Raw genomic sequence first — 20,317 nt, 5'->3', positions numbered from 1 at the left:
GAGGCAGGAGCAGGGCATGAGTGATGGGGCTGTCAGAGCGCAGAGATGGTATCTCGAGCAGAGGCCTTGCTGTTATTGCTGTGAGGGATACTGGCAAATTGCTCTTTCAAGAAGCATCTCCATGAAGGATGAAATCAGTGCCTCCTGCAAGAACTCTGCCCCACAGGAGCTCAGAGGCTGGGTTCCCTCTGGCCTTTGACGGCCTCCAGAAATTCCATGGGATGCACTTGGCCGAGACTAAAGCCCAATTGCTCTGCAGAGAGTTCCCCATCACCCCATCCCAGCTGACCTTTTCACGGGGACACAAGTTGCTACTGAAACATCCAGCCCAGAAGAAGGAGTAGGGCTGGGAGATACCCGGGGGGCTCCTGGCCATGGACAAGAGGTAAAGGCAGCTGTTTTGTTTGCATTTCTGCTCTTCCCACCTACATGGCTGCCTTTAGCATCACACTCTCGGGCTGCTCATCCCTCAGGGACAATCTTTCCTCCTGCCACCCTGCTTCCCAGGTAAAGGCTCCCCAATGCACTGCTTATCTCCTGGGGCCAGCAAATATCACAGCCCTTTGGCACATGACCAGAAAGAGATCCATGGTCCAATATCTGCTCAGTCATCATAAGCTCCGACGTCCACTCCTGCCTCTGATCTCTATATTGATCAGGCAGGCCCGCGCTGAGGCATGCACCGCCCCGCTCCCTATTACCAGAACAGCACTCGCCTCTCACTGAAAATGATGAGCTGACATTTTTCTAGCCCCTCTCTCATCCATAAGGATCTGCAAATCTGCCTACAGCAGGACCACTTGCACACCTCTGAAACGCAGCCAGCCCCAGGGCGGGCAGAGCTGCTGTTTGGCAGCATACAACAATGCCGGGCAGCAGCACAGGGTGTGAGCTCTGACGGGAGAGGCAGAGAGAAGGGTTTCATTCCCTGAGTTCGGAATTCAGCTGCAGGTTCACATGCCACTTTGCAGAGACCCCAAGAAGTGTAGTTTTTGAGAGGGTCCATCTTGCAGGGTAAAAGCTGCTGTCAGCTTTTGGGGAGGGGGTCAGGGCTGGTTTGGGAGCACAGCATCTCCCACAGCATCACTGGCATGGGCTGCAGGAGGAAAATATCAGCCCCTGCAGAGCCAAGAGGCACTTGCCTCTCTCCTGAGCCATGAGCATCAAAAGCGTTGTTCCCTGAAGCAGAGCTCCTCACTCCCATCACCCTGGGAAGAGCTTGGAAGCAGCTTTTGATCTGATGGCCGTACCGCTTCTCAGGTGCTTGGCAGGAGGAGCCCCTGTGCAGCAGGGAAGGTCGCATCCTGCACATGAGTCAGCCTGGCCCCCGGAACCTGCAGGGGGAGGGAGAGGCACATGGGGTAATCACATTTGGGCAGCAACAGCCATGTGATGAAAGGTGAAGGTCTCAGGTGGGGGAGGTGACTGGAGAGCAGCCAGTGGTAGGAGACTCCATCCGTGGTTAGTCCTTGCCCATGCTGTGGGCATGTGGGGTTAGGGCAGGCTGAAACCATTCCAGTGGATGTCCTGTTCATAAACGCTCCAAGGCTGCTAAGAAAGTGTAGGGAAAAGCATCTAACCAGCAACCATTTGCTCAAATAAACAGGAACAAAACATTCAGGAGAAAACATATTCAAGTGAGGTCTAAAGAAACAGCCCTGTCATGAAGATAACAAATATTGCTGTGCTTGCATTCATCACTAGGACCTGAACCACTCTCCCACCTAGGCAGCTCCTGAATTAATGTGTGTAGCCAGGGAAAAGGTCTGGTCATGGCTGAAATATCCAAGAGATGGTCCACAGAGGACGTCTGCAATGGTAAAAAAAAGAAAGACTGAAACGAAGGACTTGGAAAGCCCAAGAAATAGGAAGAACAATGTGGAGCAGATTATAGCCATTGTCAAGAAATCAAGGCAGCGCTTTGATCTGCCAGCAATGCTCTGCACAGAGCTGGTCCATCTCTCATGGAGAGGAAAGAGGAGCAATTCTGAGACCCTGGGTGGGGAAGCTCTAAAAGGGGCAAGGCTGCAAAGCCTGAGGGCAGCTGCTGGGAGAGGAGCTTGGGAGAGGGCTGCAAAGGAGTCCCTGGAGGCACTTGAGAGAGCCATGCTGCAGGCAGATAACGGGAATTATAATCCTGGTATTGTTGTTCTGATGCCCTGCCATCTGCATGTCTCTTGGGGCATTTTACATGCTCAGAGCCACTCAGTTGTGGGCATAAGTCAGGAAATTCCCAATGTGAGTGGTCAGACCACGCAGTCATGGACGCAACCCTTGCCAGGATAGAAGAGTGGAAGTCTGCATTGTGCTTCCACATGATTTTCCCCAAACCAAGCCTGTACTTTCAAAAATCCCACATTCTTAATTCAGTCTCTGAATGCACAAGTGGAGCATGTGGGACTGGGGGGTGGGGGGTGGAGGGGGAAAGGAGGATCAGAGAGAGCCTGGAATATCCCACAGAGCAGGACCCTGGTGTAAGAAAAATTGCTTTAGATTTTAAAAATAATCAAAATGAACAAAACCAGTTTATTTTCAAGCATGGTTTTAAGAACAAAAAGAAGAGCTACATCCAAGCTACATGCCAAGCCCTATTTTCTTGCACTGCAGTGCACCATCTGAATGTCTCTGTCCTCCAGCTAGGCACCCTCACCTGCAGCAGCCTCCCTCCCGCACCTCTGTGTGGTTTGCAGAAACTCAGGCTGCTGCTGAGATGCTGGGGAGGAAATTGTGCGAAAGGAACAGTGGCCATGACACACGCCTCATCAGAGAGGTAACAACGCTCATCTGGGGCCCCTACCAAGCCTCCAGGTTGAATCACAACTCACTGGAGAATCAATTCCTCCTTGCCCTGAGCTCTTCCCTGCACACGTGCACAGAAACATGCTTAGCAAACTCTGGCCACCCTTGTGAGGAAATTAAATTGCTTTAGAAAAAGCTCCCCAGCCTGTTTATGCCTCCAAATCTTTCATTGATCTTCCTCCCTGGGGGTCTTTGTTGACTTTGGGAGAGGTGCTAGACCAGGGTTAAGCAGGGAAGAAACTAATATAACCAACTCTTCATAAAAGGATTTACCAAAATCTTTTTGTAGGGTGCTGCTCTCCCAAATAAATCTGATGAAGTTGCTATGATCTACAGCAGGGTGGGCAAGGCAGCTTTCACCTGGGTGTCGGGGCTCTGATATGGAAAGAACATATAGCCCATCTCAGCATCACGTGCATCTAATATGCTTCCCAAGTGTCAGGGGGACCGGGGACTTGCAGCCCCCACAGCCAACCAGGGAGATGGCTGCATCGTTTCAAAAATCTGTGCTACCTCTCTCATCCCAAGGATGAGTTGAGTCAACAGCTGCTTGAAATTGTTTCCTGGTCCATCAGGGGGAATTGTGAAACCCTGAATCACTTAAGACATCTCCCTATCCCATGACGGGTACAAATGAGACAGCTGGTCCCACTCTCAACCCAGCATGCAGAGAGAAATGACCATGCTGAATCCAAAGGGACCACAACCCTTAAAGCCTGGCTTAGCCAGGAGCCAGGAGCGAGCAGGACCCCAAAATGCTCTGTCCCAGCCACCCCACCCCACTCCGGAGAAAAGCAAGTGAATGCAGGGTGCTCCCCCTCAGCAGCTGGTGGCATCTGTTTTCCTACTTTGACACCTCTCTGGCATCACCTGAAAGCCGGAGCTCCTGGAGCAGAGTGACAGGCTGACAGTAGCCCCAGTAGCAGGACTGTGTCTCTGAGCCCCCCTCTCCAGGCATTGCCGTGCTTGTTTCTCAACATGGGTTTTGCAGAGTCATTAACAATCCCACTAATGCACAGCATCTAATCTCTCCCTGCCCAGGGATGACAGCAGCTGGGGCTCAATGGCATAACTGTGTTTTGATCCCTTGTGCCAGACTTCCTAGACACACTCTGGGGGTTGATAGCACCTTACAGGAGGGGGCCTAGCTATGGGAAACAGCTTCCACGCGATCTGCTTACCTGGGGAGAAAGTGGAGTCTTGGAGGGCAGCTCTGGTTTTGGTTCTGCAGGAAAGCCCTTCACCAGTCCCACAGGGCTGGGCTAATGGGGGTTAACCTGGAAGACCCTGGGGCACATGGGTGCACTGGTGAGGATGGAGGGATGTTGCCCTCAAGAAGGGCATATGGTGCCCAGGTCACCCCTTTAACACTGCCCTCAGCCCCTGTGAGCTGCAAGGGGAACCGAAGGCAGAGCCTGGTGTGTGAGCTGTGGCAACTGTCCTGCCAAAGTGTCTGCAATAAACAAATCAATAATTAAGGGAGGATGTACATTAGCCTTTGAACACACTCCAGGTAGAGCTTATTTTAGTCCTTCCAAGTAAATCGTGTGGGGTGTGCAAAGGCGGGGGAGGGGGCTGAAAAGGGCCAAGGGGCTGCAGGAGGATGAGGTGGAGGCTAGGGATGAAGGTGGAGGATCAGGAGGAAGAGGGTGAGATTTATCAGGCAGACAAGTTGCAGGATTAGGGATGTGTGTGGGAAACAGACAGCTGGGGGAGCTAAGAAGAAGAAGGGTGCGGACATTTGCAGGGGTGGAAGTGACGTGCGTGAGCATGCCTGCAGGTGTGATGGGCAAAAAGTCCATATGCCGGAGCTGAGAAGTGGGGATATGCCATGACAGGCCATTATGGAGGAGCTGTGCAAAGAGAGCACATCACCAACACTCAGACCCCCACCCCTTCCCATGCCTGGTAGATGAATCCCACCACAAGGTCTTCTGTTGTTCCAACAGCAGTATTGCTCCAGGCCTTCCCCAGCTCCTGGTGGGTTGGATAGTGGCCACTGCATCGGGGCTGGGCATTGGATGGAAGAAGTGCTCATCTCAGCCCCAGCCCTTGTGCATCATGGCTGTTCAGCTGTGGCTGTTGATGATCCACAGGTCTGCCCCACCAGGTGAACAAAGGGTCTAGATGCCTGCACATAAAACAGCTGGGAGGTTTTCATCTCCTTGAACATGCAGCAGTTTTGCTTGCCTACTCCTGCCTGGTTCCTTCTCCAGCCATGTCCCTTGCCATAGATCACTGCCTTCCCAAAAGCAGCCTTACCAACCTCACACTCACCTGTCCAAAGTTCAAGATGCCAAATAACTTGCCAACCTCCTGTCCAGCCAGCTCCAGACCTACAGTCTGAGAGAGCATCCTACAGCAGCGAATGATCTCTCAGGTCATTTTGGTTGGTGACAATCACCAGCAGGTCAAGCTCTGAGGTCCCCATGCTTATCTAGGACACACTGCCAGAGTAGGAAGGCAGAGGAGGACACCAGAAAGCCCTGAAGATGTCTGGGCAGCAGTGCCATATTGTTCTCCACACTGGCACCTGTATCTTCCCTGCCCTGCTACTTTTAATACCAACGGGGAAAAGCCAAAGCCCAGGATCTTGCAGTGCAGATAAATCTTTGTTCTACTAAAAGCAGTAAGCCCCCCACACCTTTTAGCCCATTGCTGAGCACTTCTCAGCACTGAGCAATTCCCCCAATCACCCTACCAGTCTGAAAAGAGGCTCACCCCATCCTTGCAGAGAAAGATCTGGCTGACATGATTTATGCCTACTGCATACCCGAGCTGGCTTGCCACAAGCCTCTGCATTTGGGCTAGTGCTGGAAACCACACAGGAGCATCAGCTAATGTAAACACAACCCACCTTCTCAGTGGGATGGGGTCCCCAGAGCCCATTTTCCCATTCCCCCCTCCCCTTGCTCAGCACCCGCTCCCCCTGCCAGTCAAGGCTGTGGTGTGTGATAGCCAAACGCATCAACAGCTGAGAGTGCAGCAGCATTAACCAGAGCCCTGGCAGCCCTGCTCCTACTGGGGAGCTGGGGATGCTCTGGGAGAGCCCTGGGGAGGGATGGACACAGACCTCTGCCAGCCGGTGGTGCTTACCCACCCACTGCAGGGCTTCCAGGGGACTGAGTTGGTCCAAAATCTCAAACATTGGAGAGTTTTTCTCCAGCAAAGAGCTTCCACTATGAAGAGCGATCAGTGAAACACTTGTGATGCAGTTCAGCTGAGTAAAATAAATAAAAGTGACTAATGACCGATTAAATATTAAAGGATTGCTTTATTTTTGCAAATACACAGAACATTGCACACAGCCGAAATCTGGAGATGGCCCTTACAGCTGAAATGACCAAGAATAGCTAAAATGACACCAGGTTTTTCCTTGTGCTGTAACAAGGAGCATCTGGATAGAGACCTCTGCTTCCCACCATGACAGAGGTGGGTCCATCAACCATCTCCGTCAGTTGCTCACGTGCAGATTATCCAAATGCAGCTTCTACAACCAAGAGAGATAGGCTGATCTTTCAGGCCACACTGTGCCAGTCTGACCTGTCTGTGTGCACAGACACCACTGTGCTGAGCAGGCAGATTCAGTAGCAGTTGCTTCATGTTGCTACAGGGCTCCCCTCGCTCCCTCACCTCCAGAGCCATCTAATGAAGTTAAGAGAAATATTTCCTCCTACTGCCTATTAACACTGGCTAGAGGGGAGCTCCTTGTCTCAAAGGTCCTGCCACAAGTCTATACCATTTCACTGGCCCCAGCAACCCACCCCCATTCGTTCCTCCTGTGGCACTTCTCCCCATGTCCTCCGGGATGTCCCCCAGGTGCTTCTGGTGCTATTTGTCTCCCCAGGCAACACAAAGGGTTGCTGTGGTTTCGGTGGGTGAGATCTGCTGGAGGACGGAGCAGGCTGTTCTGCAGGTCTGGCAGCTCTGAGCGCTCTGGGCCCAGATCCACCACTCCGAGCCCGCAGGGAGAGCAGCTGAAATATGCCACCATGTGCCAATCAGAGCAGCCTTGGTGCAGGACCCAGGGGGATGCAGTGCTGAGCCAGAGGAAAATAAGGGATTGTATGGTCCAGTGTCCAAGTCCCATGGCTCAGACACAGAGCCAGCACATCTCCATATGGGGGTTACACGTGAAGAATGCATGGTCACTTCACAGGCAATTTGCACTGGGAAGAAGAGACACATTTTGTTATGAAATAATGCCCTCAGCATCACCTGGTTGTTTGCTCCATCCCCAAAAGCCCACTGGAGAGGACCATCCTGATCCTGAACACAACATCCTTCAGAGTTATTGCAACTGAGCAAGAACATTTGTCTCAGTGCTAATTTTATTTTTTTGACAAGGAGGAGTCCAAGAGGCACTGCAGCATCACATGTGGACCAGCCCTACCTCCAGAGGACCCCAAGAAAACTACTGTCCTGAGCCCATCTCATCCCCTGCCATCTCTGGCTGGCCACAGCCACCGCCCAAGCACAGGGAGGGACGTTGCTCCGTTAAAATCCTGGTTATTAGGAACTTAAAGGGAAAGGAATGAATGAGTGCCAAATGGTGAAGGATAAAATCAATATGGGGAGAGCTGTTATTTAAGCTTCTGAGCTCCGGGGTATTACAAACGTTGGAGAGCAATGAAATAAAAATGATACATAAAGTGACAACATCATCATGTCTGTATAACTGACGCCCTTAGCAGCTGTTTGGTCTGAACAACAGAAGTAAATCCAAATCTGTGCCTGCTGCCCAGGGCTGTCTGGCACTCCTAAGGGGGCACTTTGTGATCAGAGAGAGAGGAAATTACAGGGTATTTTTGCCAACCAGATAATTTTTAACCTCCTTTGGTCACTGTGCCCTGGAAGCCCAGAGGATTGCATAGTCAGCAACCCACTCCACGGACTAGCACACCGGCTCTTCTAGAAGAGTTTGGGTCTTTGCTGCAGGTGGAGGAGACCCCACAAAACACCCCAGCAGCTTCAGGGGTACAGGGTGGCAGAGAGGCTCCCTGGGCACAGGAGCCAGCCTGCTGCAATGGCTAAGACCTGCCCTCACAGGGCACCAGACCCTTGGCTGGCTGTGAGCCAAACTGCACGGCACGGACAACGCTGGGATAGATCCTGCAAACCAGGAGTGAAAACACTAGGCTGGCATGCAAAGTGTCCTTTCCTTCCTCCAAGGCTTTCTGACACCCTCTTATCACCCTTTAAAGCTTCCCCACACCAACACAAAGCAATTACATTTTTTTTCTCCCTCTTGGTGGAAAATTGAGATAATTTTTTTTCTGGCTTTCGCTGCCTCTCCATCATTTCTTCTATTGACCAGACCCTGGAAGCTTGTCAGCCCTTCCAGCTCCGCCCGCAAGCTGCTCCTTGCTGCCAGCCCCCCAGCGCATCCTCCTGCCCTGGCCTGCATGGGTACCACGATTGCTGCCAGCGGTGGTCGGTGTTGCAGTGCCCGGGGTCCCCCAGCAGCTGCCTAGGGCCAGGCTGGGCTGCCGGACAGCACAGATGGGGAGCGAGACAAAAACACAGTGCTCGATGCTTTGGGAGGCAGAAGGGCATCTCAGAGGATGCAGAGCTTAAATACTGGGTTGCGGGAGGATGCTGCAGCGAGGGGATTTGTACTGCCACCTTAGGGAAAGCAAAAGAAATGCTCAACCTGAGAGCGGGAAGCAATGTCACTCTTGCCTTTGGTTGAAGACCATCTCCTGCAAGGCCAAGGAAGGAGTTTAACCTCCCTGGCGTTGTAGAGAGCTGGGGGAGAGCAAGAGTGTTAACCCTACTTACAGCTGCGCTCTGCAGCTGCCACTGCATTAACCCAGCTCTGGGAAAGCGCCCAGCCCTGCACCAGTGCGGGCAGGCAGAGGCTTTTAGCACAGACCAGCTATTACAGCACCACACTTATGCATTTGCTGGAGGGAGAGGAGCAGCCTCCGGCTCCTAGAGCACCGTTTAACCTCCCAGAGATGCCTGGGGATGCGCTGGCGGGACATGCTGGCAGAGCGCAAAACGGTGCCAGAGCCGAACAAAGCAGCATAGCCGTGTCCACCAGCACTGGGGCAGTGGGGATGAACCCAGCAGCAGGCTGGGGCTGGGGTGGCCAAGTTGGACAGGGACAGGGAGGGTACAGATGCTCTTTTCTCCTTGCTCACCTTGGCATGCTGCTCCTGAGCCTGGGAAAACCTGGCACGGCCTCCAGCCCTTCTCTGCCCAAATTGCCTTCCCTGGGCTTGTTCTCTGGGATTTTCTCACCTTTCCCACACCTGCAGCCCATCCTGCAGTCCCAGCATGAGCTCACAGCCACTCAGATCTACCCCACAGGGCTATGTCTTTCTCCTACCCTCCTGCCTGCAGCCAGCTCCCAAGCAGCCGAAGAAATGAGGAAGGAAATGGGGATTTTTTTGTCTGTGAGCTTGCTGAAGGAGAACTGGCATCAGTGCTGCTTTGAGAGAGGAGATGGGACAGCAGAAACAAAGCAGGGGGCAGGGATGCAGGATGGGGGATGCTGATAGCATGGGATGGGATGGGATGGGATGGGATGGGATGGGAGGGGATGGGATGGGAGGGGATGGGAGGGGACGGGATGGAATGGATGTGATGGGTTTAGGTGCTGCAGGGCAGGACAGAGAGCTACACTCTGTCAGGAGATACGGCATCTGGGAAGGGTCAGGGCTGCAAGAGTGGCTTGGCAGAGCTGCTGACAGCCACATCCGGAGAGTAAATGTGGGCCAGTGGAAGAGAAAGTGTCCAGTGAAACCTGAGAGCATTGCCTGCTCTCTGCTGTCCCTGATGCCAGCACGCTTTCCTGCTTTGGGGGAGAGATGGAAGGTCCTGGCTGAAGCCACAGACACTGCCTAGCTCACAGGTTTCCCTCAGCCTGTCCAGTGTTCCTGGATTTTTATTCTTTCCACCTCCTCCCAAGCCTTTATCCTGGTGGTGCTCATCTCCCGCACACAACTCCATACCAAAGATGCAGCACAGAGCATCTCCACAATGGGTGATTGCACTGCACTTCACCTACTGGAAATGTTGGGAATAGGGAAGAAGAAGAAAGAAAAAAGAAATAGAAGCAGAAAAACAGCCTCCAGGCTCCGCCTCCATTTTTGTGAAACTGCAACTAACTGGCAACAAAATTGGGGAAATCAGGGCTTTTCCTATTCTGCTTTACACAGGCTGAATTCCCAAAGTGGGGGGAGTACAAGAGGCTGGGAGTGCAAGAACAAGGCAGGTGCATCTCCCCTTATAGACCTCCCAAAATCTTAACCAGGGAGCACTGAGGAAAGCTGAGAGAAACTTGCCAAACAGAAGCCTCCCTGCAAGCAGCAGGTTAAAGCAGGTTTCCTTGGATACAGGGAGCACTCCAGCTGTTTAGTAAATGGACAAGAGAAAACTCCAGCCTTGCTTTACAAAACAGGCAGGGACTGATGCCACCCTCTTCTGGCAGGTGGGAAGCTGGGAAGGGGATGCTCCGGGCGGGCAGTAGAGCCCAGTGCCGGTCATGGGCCAAGGGGACACCAGCTGTGGGAAGGGTGCTCATGCCCGGTGGGCTGGGATGTAGTAAACGTAGGGTCAGGGTCTTGTCCTGCATTGATTTTCAGGCTGGTCCTTTGCAAAGTGGTCAAATGAGTGGATGAGGAAGGTCCAGCTTTAGCCCAGTAGATAATCCATCTGCACTGATGACCAAGGTTTGTTATGGGTAATTTAGTGCCAAGGAGGGTGCACCTGACTGTCCTGAGGGGTGCACTCGTGCCTGCAATCACATTCCAGGCTGTGTCCCACAAGCAGGCACACAGCCTGCCTAGCTGCCCAGCCAGGAGCTGTGATGGGAAGCTGTGTGCAAAGGAGACTTGCTAGAGGCATCCCTGCCCAGAGAGATGGAAGGGTTTTTCCAAATAATTAAGCAAGCAACAAGGGCTGGGAGAAGCTTTCTGAGGAGACATGACATGCAGCTCTGTTCTTCACTGAAAATGTGGCTTGCAAACAGCTCCCCCAGGAAACACAAGACAGAAAAAACTCATGCATAAAAGAAGGGAGCAGTTCTTCTGTCCTTCAAACTCACCCTACAAGCCTGGCCTCTAAATTCAGATGTCAAGAGACACAAGGCCAATGGGGAGCTGTTGAAACAGTGGTGCCAATCCTGGAAAAGGTGCCACATGTCCCTATCTGTCTGTGGCAGCACAGCAGACCAAAGCAGGCTGGCTGGAAAAAGGAAGTGCAGGGAGTGTCCTGTTCGTCTGGTATGGCACTTTCTTCTGGTTTAAGCAGATTATTTTTTGGAAGGGGCTAAACTGAGGCAATGACCATCTGCATGGGGGATGAGAATGCCACTAGGACAACTGCCCTAGAAATCAGTGGAGTGAAATTTGGCTGGCCTTCAAAACAAAGCCAATGTGGCTACTTTAATTGGAGGTAGAAGGTGTACTACTGTGCATGCGTCTGCTAGATGCTCGGTTAACACAGTGGAGCAATTCCCATAACAGTAACAGAGAGCCCTGGTTGGGCTCCCCCAGCCATTTTTCAATTCTTCTGCATCTTTCCCTTTGCTTCGTCAAGTCATCTTCAGGCAAACACTCAGATGACACCAGCAACAACACAAGAGAAAGCAAAGCTTCCACATCAATGCACATGACTTGACAATGCAAATAGCTTGGGATACACAATGCATAAGTATATATTATTAAGCAGCAATAAATGAACGAATTTCCCGTACTCGCGTGGTGGGTAGGGGAGGAGGATTCAGGAAAGACCCAGGAAACTGACAGCCTGAATCGCTCCCTTCTCAGCTTGTCTCTGTTGAGTGGCTCATTTGCTCTGGGTGTTTGAAATCGATTCAATTAAGATTCTTTGTGCATTCAGGTATAATAAAATAGGGACAATTAAACTTAATAAAACTCACGTGATTGTCCTACCCTCCTTGCACCTTCTTGTTCCTCTTGCAGCCTCCCATGAGAGGTCAGGGCATGTCTGACAGATTCAAATGGGGCAGGGTGAGGGGTCAGCCAACACAGCCCTGTTCTGGATAGTCCTATATGTCCAAAAACCCATGGCGGAGATGAGATAGACAACAAGCTCCCATCCCCACATTGGCCCAGAGATCAGCCCAGATGCAGAGGTGGTCTGGGATGAATGGGTTGAGGCAGCTGGAGGACTAATAATAGGAAGCATCAGGAAAGTATTAAATAGCGGGATGGGTCCAAGTTAAATAAATGAAGCTAGATAGAAAGTAAACGCTTGGTTCCATTGAAGAAAACCTGGGAGCTAATTGTGCCTCTGAGGACCAGATGACACAGAGAAATCCTATAGTGTCCTCTTGAAGACTGGCCTTGATATGAGTTAGCAATAAGGTGCTCCCAGTACTGTCACTAAAGAAGTGGGAGAGGCAATTGTACTCAACAGACACTGCCACAAGAGAGACCCCATAAAGGTCTGGATCCAGTGCCACAGGTGCACATCCAGGCTTTTAGCAGCCTCAGTGGTGGGAGGAAGGAACAGACCCTTGGATGATCTTCTTGCAGGGTCCAGCCACCACCTTGGAGCATCTCTCACCATTAGGGTCTCTTATGCACACAGTGAAGGGACCAAGGCCACATCACCCTGCTGAAGGCAGGGCTTAGGACCTGAGAAGTTAGAGGAAGAGCGCTACATTTCATCTCTAGAACTGGATGAAGAGTGCGTGGTTATGAGCATGGCCATCAATGAACCACAAAGCCTTTTAGCATCCATTATTTGCAACTGCTGCTGAGCAAACAAATGTGACCACATCAGTCACCAGGCCCATCCCTAGATGAAAGCTGTTCACATCAGCCAATGCCGCCCCCCAGGAAAGAATAGCTGACCCTGAGGGAGCGTGGTAAAAACCCATCCCCCTTTCCTTTCTGTAGGCTTGTCAGGAAGAGACAAAATGGGGTATCTCACCCCTCCCTCCCTCTATCATGCCCCCTTCAAGGGTGTCACCATGGTCCTTGAATCATCACTGTGGGCCACATCTTCCTCCCCATGTCAGCTGAGTAAGTCTCACTCACAGATGGGTTTGGGAGATGTGCACGTCGCCACCAGACTCCTGTTTGCAGCCAGCAGCGTGGAATATCTGAGGCCTCCAACATGGGCACCAACAGTTCGAGGTCAGAGACATGTGAGGACTCCTTCAGACTCACATCACCTGCCCTGACGCAGAGGAGGTCCAAGGCTGGGTGTCAGCCCAACAGAGGTCAAAAAGAGGAGGTTCTCCTGGGCAGCCAGGGGGATTTGGCTCCATCCTAAGAGCTGGTTTCACTGAGCAGATGCTGGTTTCCCTTGGCAAAACAGACAGCGAAGAGCTCTGCAGATGCCTCTTCCCAACCGCAGACCTGCCCTGGCTTCAGAGTGAAGGCTCGTGCTTTGCCAGCATGCTGCTGCCCCTGCACCCCTCCGCCTGCTTGCCTGTTTATCCTCAGTCTGCCAGCTTAACAGGATGGTTTATTTATTTATTTTATTGGTCTTTCTTTCTTTTCTCCCCCTTCTATCCCTCTCTCTTTTCTCTTTTGTCTTTTTTTTTTTTTAATGAGTTGTGCCGCACTTCTTGGTAAAGCACTTTAATCCATTTTAATGCCCCAGTTCTGCTCCTCGGTGACAGCCTGGCGGTTAGTCTAATGCGTCCCGCTCACCTCGGGGTTACTAATGAGGTCACGGTGAAGGCAATCTCCAAACTGAATAATTCACTAATCAGATGCTGCAGACTCCAGTGGTAAAATTTATTTCTGACACCTAAACAGCATATGGGTTTGTGGACACACACGCACGCACGTGCCTGCACGCGCGCTTCTTCTCTTTTTGTTTCTTCAGAGCTATTTTTGGTGAATTGGTGCTGTGCCATACGCTTAACAATAGGTCTCACCACAAGGAATACTGGCTCGTCCTGAGTTCAGGGCAAGGAAGAACTAGTGTGATGGGCAGGTGCATTGGGCAGCTCCGTGGGATGGCTAATTGAGTGTGATGAGGCAAAGATTTGGGGATAAAGGCACTCGTGCCATGTACAGAGACTATCCGCTGCCATTTTTTTCCTGGCCTTTTCCTTGGGGCAACTGCCTAGCCAGCCACATGGAGGGACTCACCGTTGATTCAGATACAGGGAGCTAGGGACTCTTGGGACTAAGGACTAGTTTTAGTCTTTTATATCTTTGTAGCTTGGAAAATAGCAAAAACATGCACTGAATTGAAGCATCCAGCCTGTGGAGGGTTTGGTGCTGGCATTGCTAATCTCACACTGTCCACTCTAGGACAAGTATCCCAGATCTCTGCTCACCTGACACTTTTTATTATCCAAATAACATGATGTTAGTTCCTTCTTGTCCTTTTTCTGTATTGAAAGCAATGTCCATTACTTCTACATGCTACCCCCACGCATCTCCAAGAGAGGAAATAGTAATAATCCTATTAATTAGTATTGCTAATAATAAAAGTCACACGGGGTCAATAATAATTAACACTCCATAATCCTGGAGAAGGCACCAGTCTGAGAAATTTTGCTTCTCCATTGCTCAGCCAGAAAACAGGTGCCTGTGTTACACGCCTGGTAGGTCCTCAGCATGGGGTGCATGTTGGCAAAACCTCCCCCTTGCCTTGGACTTGAACCAATACTGCCTCAGCAGACAGCCAGAGCTGCAAAGCCCTGGGAGGCTCCATTGATGCCACCCATAGCTGTGGAGCTGTGTTTCTCCTGAAATTGCCAGTCCTCCTCCTGATGGTTCTTCTGCAAGAGAGGGAAAGAAAGTCTGGAGACGTTTGGGTGGCAAACAGCTCTGTAGATGGAAAGTGCAAGAGCTGGAGGTGGCTAAGCTCTGTCTGAGGAGGATCTCATCAGGCATGGGAAGGCTGTGACACCTCTTCCAGCTGGATTTAGGCTGTGCTGGGGGAAAAGAGGGCACGGAGCTCTTTCAGAGAAGAGAATCTCCCTGTCAAAGTATAAGCTGAAGCTGGGCTGAAAAGGGGTGGTGAGGACACAGTGATAGAACTGGACACATGGAGGTCCCCATCCAGGAGCCTGGCTAAAGGAGGAATAACTACTGGACCTGGTTACAGCATTGCTGAAAGCTTTGTCCCAGCCAAAATGTTTCTTGGAAACAAGCTGGTTTCCACAGCCAGGAAAGGTGAGAGGACACAAGAGAGCAGGTCTGCAGATGGAGCATTAGGGATATGGGACACTGAAGTGTCCAGGAGGGAAAATAAGTCAAGCAGAGAGAGGATTTGAATATGTGCTCCCCAGCCCTGAGTCAGTACCCTCCACACCCACCCAGCTCTCATCTCTCAGCGCCTGAAGGTTTGGGTTTCCACAGTAAAGAAACAGACAACAAAATCTGAGAGTGATGATGAAGTCGGCTTTCTTGTCCTGTGGCCAGCTCTAGTAATTACACAGCTAAGTGCTCATTTGTGATGGGACCTGTACAAATTAGCTATATGGTTTGGCACATCACCACTTTCCTGGAGATCCAGAAGATGATGTTAATTGCAAAGCCCACGGACATTGGTTGCAGAGACAAGGTGCAGGATGGATGGCTTGGTGGACATACAGGTCCCACTGCCTGGCTCTGAAAATCCACGCAGAAACTTTTTTGATAACCCATCTCTGGTGTGAGATGTTGAACTGAACAGTGCTGAGAGGCATGCTAGCAGCACAGGGGATTCGTGGGTCTAAAGAAGAACATAGGTCTCCCTCCAATGTACAGGCTCAAGAGGAGGAAGAGTGGATCCTGATAGAGCCAGAGCAGTTGCAGCCGGTGTGGTTCCCTGCCCCAGACACTTACAGCCCCAACTGGGAAAGAGCAGCTGGGTGGTCATGGAGCTCCCAACCCCCTGACTTGCAGGAAGGGTCAAGCAGGGACAAATGAGCTCATCCTCACCAGAAGTCACCCTTTGATGTCCAGCCATTCCCCTGGGGTGTGGATTACATATGGCCCAAATGCGGAGCAAACCCTAAGATGCAACATGATCAGGGAGCGAAATTCCCTTGCCGCTTCCTTTTGGTAACGCTCTCATGCTGACCGCTTTTTGCAGTGGCGTTTCAGCAATGCCTCTTTTTATGGCCAGGGATAAGGAAGCAGTAAATCCAGGTTCCAGGCCAGCGGCTAACACAGCGTGGAGCCAAAAAGGCCTAGTGATGAAATGTCTCAGCACAAGCAATGACCTGACAAGATGCCATCTTTTCTGAAAAAGGGTCCACAGCGAAGCAGCATAAGCCCCAGTCTGGCTCTGGGAAGGTGGGAAGCATGCAGGGGACAATGGCAAGAGCAAAATGAGGCAGGTACCACAAACAGAACAAGGTGGTGAAAGGGAAGCCTCAAGCCCTGGGGGTTCCAGGAGAAACAACCCTCACCAACTGGAGCAGAGTACCAGGGGCCAAGAGAGCCTCCTCTGAGTGCCAGGCACTGCCAGGCTCTCCGCCCACATGCCGAGCAAGATTATGTGATAAATGATTGCATTAGTCCGGACAGCTTCTCATTTTCCTCCAATCTGGCCTGTCTGCCCTCTTAGCACGGGGCTTCTGATAGCATTTCTCCCTTCACTGACTTCATTTTTCCTGTTAGGTTGTCAGGCTGTCAGGGGGAAGAAAGGAGAAGCATGGACAAGGCTGTTACTCTCTGTGCTCCAAGAATGTCTTGTGCCTCTGCTGTTCCTGCCCTCCCTGGCCCATCCTGGGCAGGTGCCTTCCCACCCTCTGCTCATCTTCCTTGGAGACCTCCCTGGGCATTGCATGTATCCCCACTTCAGCTCAGGAGACAGCGTCTACTTCTGCCTCTGACCGTGCCAAGGGTGCAGTGGGTTTTGTAGAAATTAAGGTTAGAATGGGTTTTGCAGACACTCTCTGGCTGAAAAGTTATGCATTGGTAACAGTTTTGGGGGAAAAGGCTCATGGGTGCTCTGTTGGGGTGCACAGATGATGCTTATGAGCCCTTCTGAGTGAAGCAGATGCTCCTGTCCTGGTTGATTGTTGTTGGAGGGAGCCAAGCTGACAGTGGGAACCAAGCCAAGCTTGTTCTGGTACAACTTTCTTCTTTTCTGTACAGCCTGCTTGATGTTTCTGCTGTGAAGACAAAATGGGGAGGTTGGGGGAAAATTAGTTTTCATCAGAGTCTGCTGTGTAATGTTCAGCTTGGCATCCAGGCAGCCATCCCTCCTGGCACCGAGCAGCACCATGGGGTGGAGGTGCTGGCTCCACCAAGGCTGTAGGTCCATGGTCCGCTGGTCCTGACAAGGGACATGGTTAAAGTGAAACAGCCCCATCACCCGGCATATCTCCAGTTCCTCCTAAGGCTTAGAGGGATGCTGGAGGAGGAGGTGGGTGAGCTTGAAGGTTGGCCTGATTTGGGGGCGCAGCCAGAGCTGAGTACTTGGATCTCTCCTGGGTCCTTCAAGCTAAAAAGGTAATGGTCCAGACAATATTTTAGCTACCCTGCTCCCACACATGGAGGTTTCTGAAAAACCCAAGTCTTGAACTTAATTTCCAGAGAGAACATTGTGCTTCTACAGCAGCATTGTCTGTCCATACATGCTTCCTAAACACCGATGTCTTCAAGTCCAAGTATCTCCCAGGTGGAGGTAACAACAGCATGCAGAATAGGACTCTTCTCTCCTAATTCCAACTCTGTGAGAGATATTCAACAGCTCCCCTGTGCTCTGCATCTCTGTTTCTCCATTTGCTAAAATGGCATAATAATATTTGCACCTTCCACACATGCCCAACACAGGTGACATGGTGTGAAATCCTTGGGTGGAAGATGTCCCATAGACCGAGAGCAGCACTGGAAGCAAAGGTGCTGGTACCTGCAGCATTTCTTCAAGGCACTTTGCAAATGTAAAATAACTATCCTAAACCCTGTGAGGGAGGGGGGGAAACCTCATTTTTCCTTATACAAAGCACCCCTCATTTTCATTTAGCACAGAGTGAGGAGGGACTTTCATGCCTCATTCCCGCCCCCCCACCCCTAGGTAGTATTCATTCATATTGCTACAAGGGTTAACAGCCATTTGTAATTGCATAGGAGAGGCAGTTTAATTCCAAGGAGGCCCATTACCTGGACTCGCTCCCCTCCACTGCATTGCAATGAGCAGATCAAACAGCACCAGTTCCAACACGGAGATCGATCCAGGATGAGAGGAGTATATCCGTGGGCTGGGAGCACGGTGGAGACTGCAGCCAGTACCCTGCTCCACCAGTGGAAATTTCTGCAAATGTTGTTAAAGAAGGGCTGAATTAGGATATCGGGTACCAGGGAGCCGGGGTGGCGGTGGGCAGGGCCATGCAGCTAAGTGATATGGGAGTCGGGTGACCTAGGACCTTAACCATTTTGCTGCTGCTCCATGGGGAGTGCCAAGCTCAGTAAATTCAGGGGATTTTGGCTTTTCAATACCTAGGAGAAAGCCCTCTTCCCCACTTGGGTTGGGATCAGCTGCTGGGAAGGCCTGAGGCAGGGTAGCAACTCTGTGTGCCCATATTTCAGGATTATTTAGTGCCTAGGCAAGAGGCCAGCATGTAGAAATTGGTAAAAATGTTGATTTCCTCTTCAAATACCTTCCCTGCACCCCCTCATTAGACAGCCTGTTTAGCTATTTACCTGCTAGATGGGTCTTTTTATTGAACTTGTCAATACTTGCATTTGCACCCTTTGAAGTGGGTGAAGCTTGGATAAAGTAGCAGAAATCAGGTGGATCTGCAAAATTTCCTCATGTCTTCTGATTCAACAGATTAAATATAATTCAGGAGGAGAAAAATCTCAGCTGGAGCAAGGGGTCAGCTCAGCAGGAAGGTACAGAGACATGGAAGATGTCTGGGAGATTAATTACTAGTTGTGGGCTTCCCGAGGAAGCGGTGCTTTGGCGAGGCTCTGGCAGGAGATGGAGAGAGAGTTGTGGGGTGCCCCACTCCTGCCACAAAGGGATGGGACCCCCAAGTGGGAGCTGACGCAACCACGAGAAGGTGCAGATTGAGGAGCTACAAAAAATCCCAGCTCCTCTAAACTTCTGCTCTAAATTTCTGCCCTAAATTCCTGCCCCTTAACTCTCCTAGCTGTCACCACCATCTTGCCGTGACCACGGTGTTCCCTGTGCTTCCCCTTTGGAGACTGCTTTTAGGGTTTTTGGCTGGGTTTGGTGCCCGCAGAAAGCACCAGACTGGTGGCTGGGAAGGTTGGAGCACCATGATGGGGTCCCCCAGTTGTCTGCCGAGGGGTCCCTACTTAAGCATGGTGCTGGGAGGGGAGAGGACCCCTCTGCAGAGACAAGATCTCGTAGTTCCTGGTGTATGGTTATTTTCAGATAATTAATCTCTCAGAAGAAGGAGATATCAGTCACTGCAGGCACTGATGAGGTGTCAGCCTGCTGTTCGCTGACAGTAATTGCTTTTTGCTTTTTCTCTCACCCTTGCTGGAGGGAAACTGAGGCTCCCCCATTGCTGACAGCCCCTGTCCCAAACAGTCTCTTCTGCCTCTCTGGGGCCAGCGTGGCAGGGCCAGGGCTGGGCTGGGAGCAGGAAAGACTCCCCAGCCTCCTTCACTACCTCCTAGCAAAGCCTGGGATGCCTTTCCATGGGATGTGCTCCCTCTCTGCCCCACACAGCTCCTACAGAGAGGTGGTCCTGGAAGGGACCTTGTGGGTCATGAAGACCAGCTCTGCTACTGACGAACCGCATCAGACCCTAATGCCTTATCTGCCTCCTCTCTTAATTATTTTAAACACAAAAGCTCCACTGCTTTCCCTGGTTTTGTCTCCTTTTCTGGCTGAAAAAAGACAGGGACAAAGGTGGGAGTGTGACCCCAGGATTGGCATCCGTGGTCTGCAGTAGCCATGCTAGGTTGGAGGGACCAGCAGATGTAGTAAGGCAGCAACTAGTTCTCTGCAGCAATAATTTCTTCTCCTGAGCTTGCCAGCTCAAGGGCTGGTGATTCCTCTTGTTCATCCACATAGGCTCCATCCTTCTTTCAACATTTTCTCTACCCTGGACACCCGCAGGACTCAGCAGCACCGAGACTTGAAGCCACCTGGGTGCATCTGAGCTCCTCAGTGGCTTGTGAGTCCATCCCAAAGGCTTTCTATAAGGGGTGCATCTCAGACGAGCACTCTTTATTCCCCACCACATGCCCCCAGAGTCTCTCTGGGACCCCACGGAGTTTAAGGAGAGAGATGCCATCATTAAAGAAAAAAAAGTGTTCCCATCCATTTTCTTTTAGTGCTTCTGTCTGGAAGGAGGGTTCAGCTGTCCCACAGGGAACAGCTGATCTGCATTTTGACAGGGACACAGGGCCCAGTGGACCATGTAAGTATCAATTTTCCAGAGTGGGCAGATCATGTGTAATTATAGACCATGCCAGGGTTTATGGCCGTGGAGAATCTCTCCAACAGACACTAAAATGCTTATGAGGTTGTTTTGAACTTTTTCCAGGAGGAAAGAATCCAGAGTGGGTCATCCAGCCCTCCCAGCCCCTCTTTCTGTTCCTCTAAATACCAGATCACCCCATGCTCAGGACTAAGCCTTGGAGGAAGAGTAACCAAGCAG

The sequence above is a fragment of the Phalacrocorax aristotelis genome, chromosome 7 (assembly GCF_949628215.1).
Source record: "Phalacrocorax aristotelis chromosome 7, bGulAri2.1, whole genome shotgun sequence".
NCBI lineage: Eukaryota > Metazoa > Chordata > Aves > Suliformes > Phalacrocoracidae > Phalacrocorax > Phalacrocorax aristotelis.
This window is presented reverse-complemented; position numbering follows the sequence as displayed.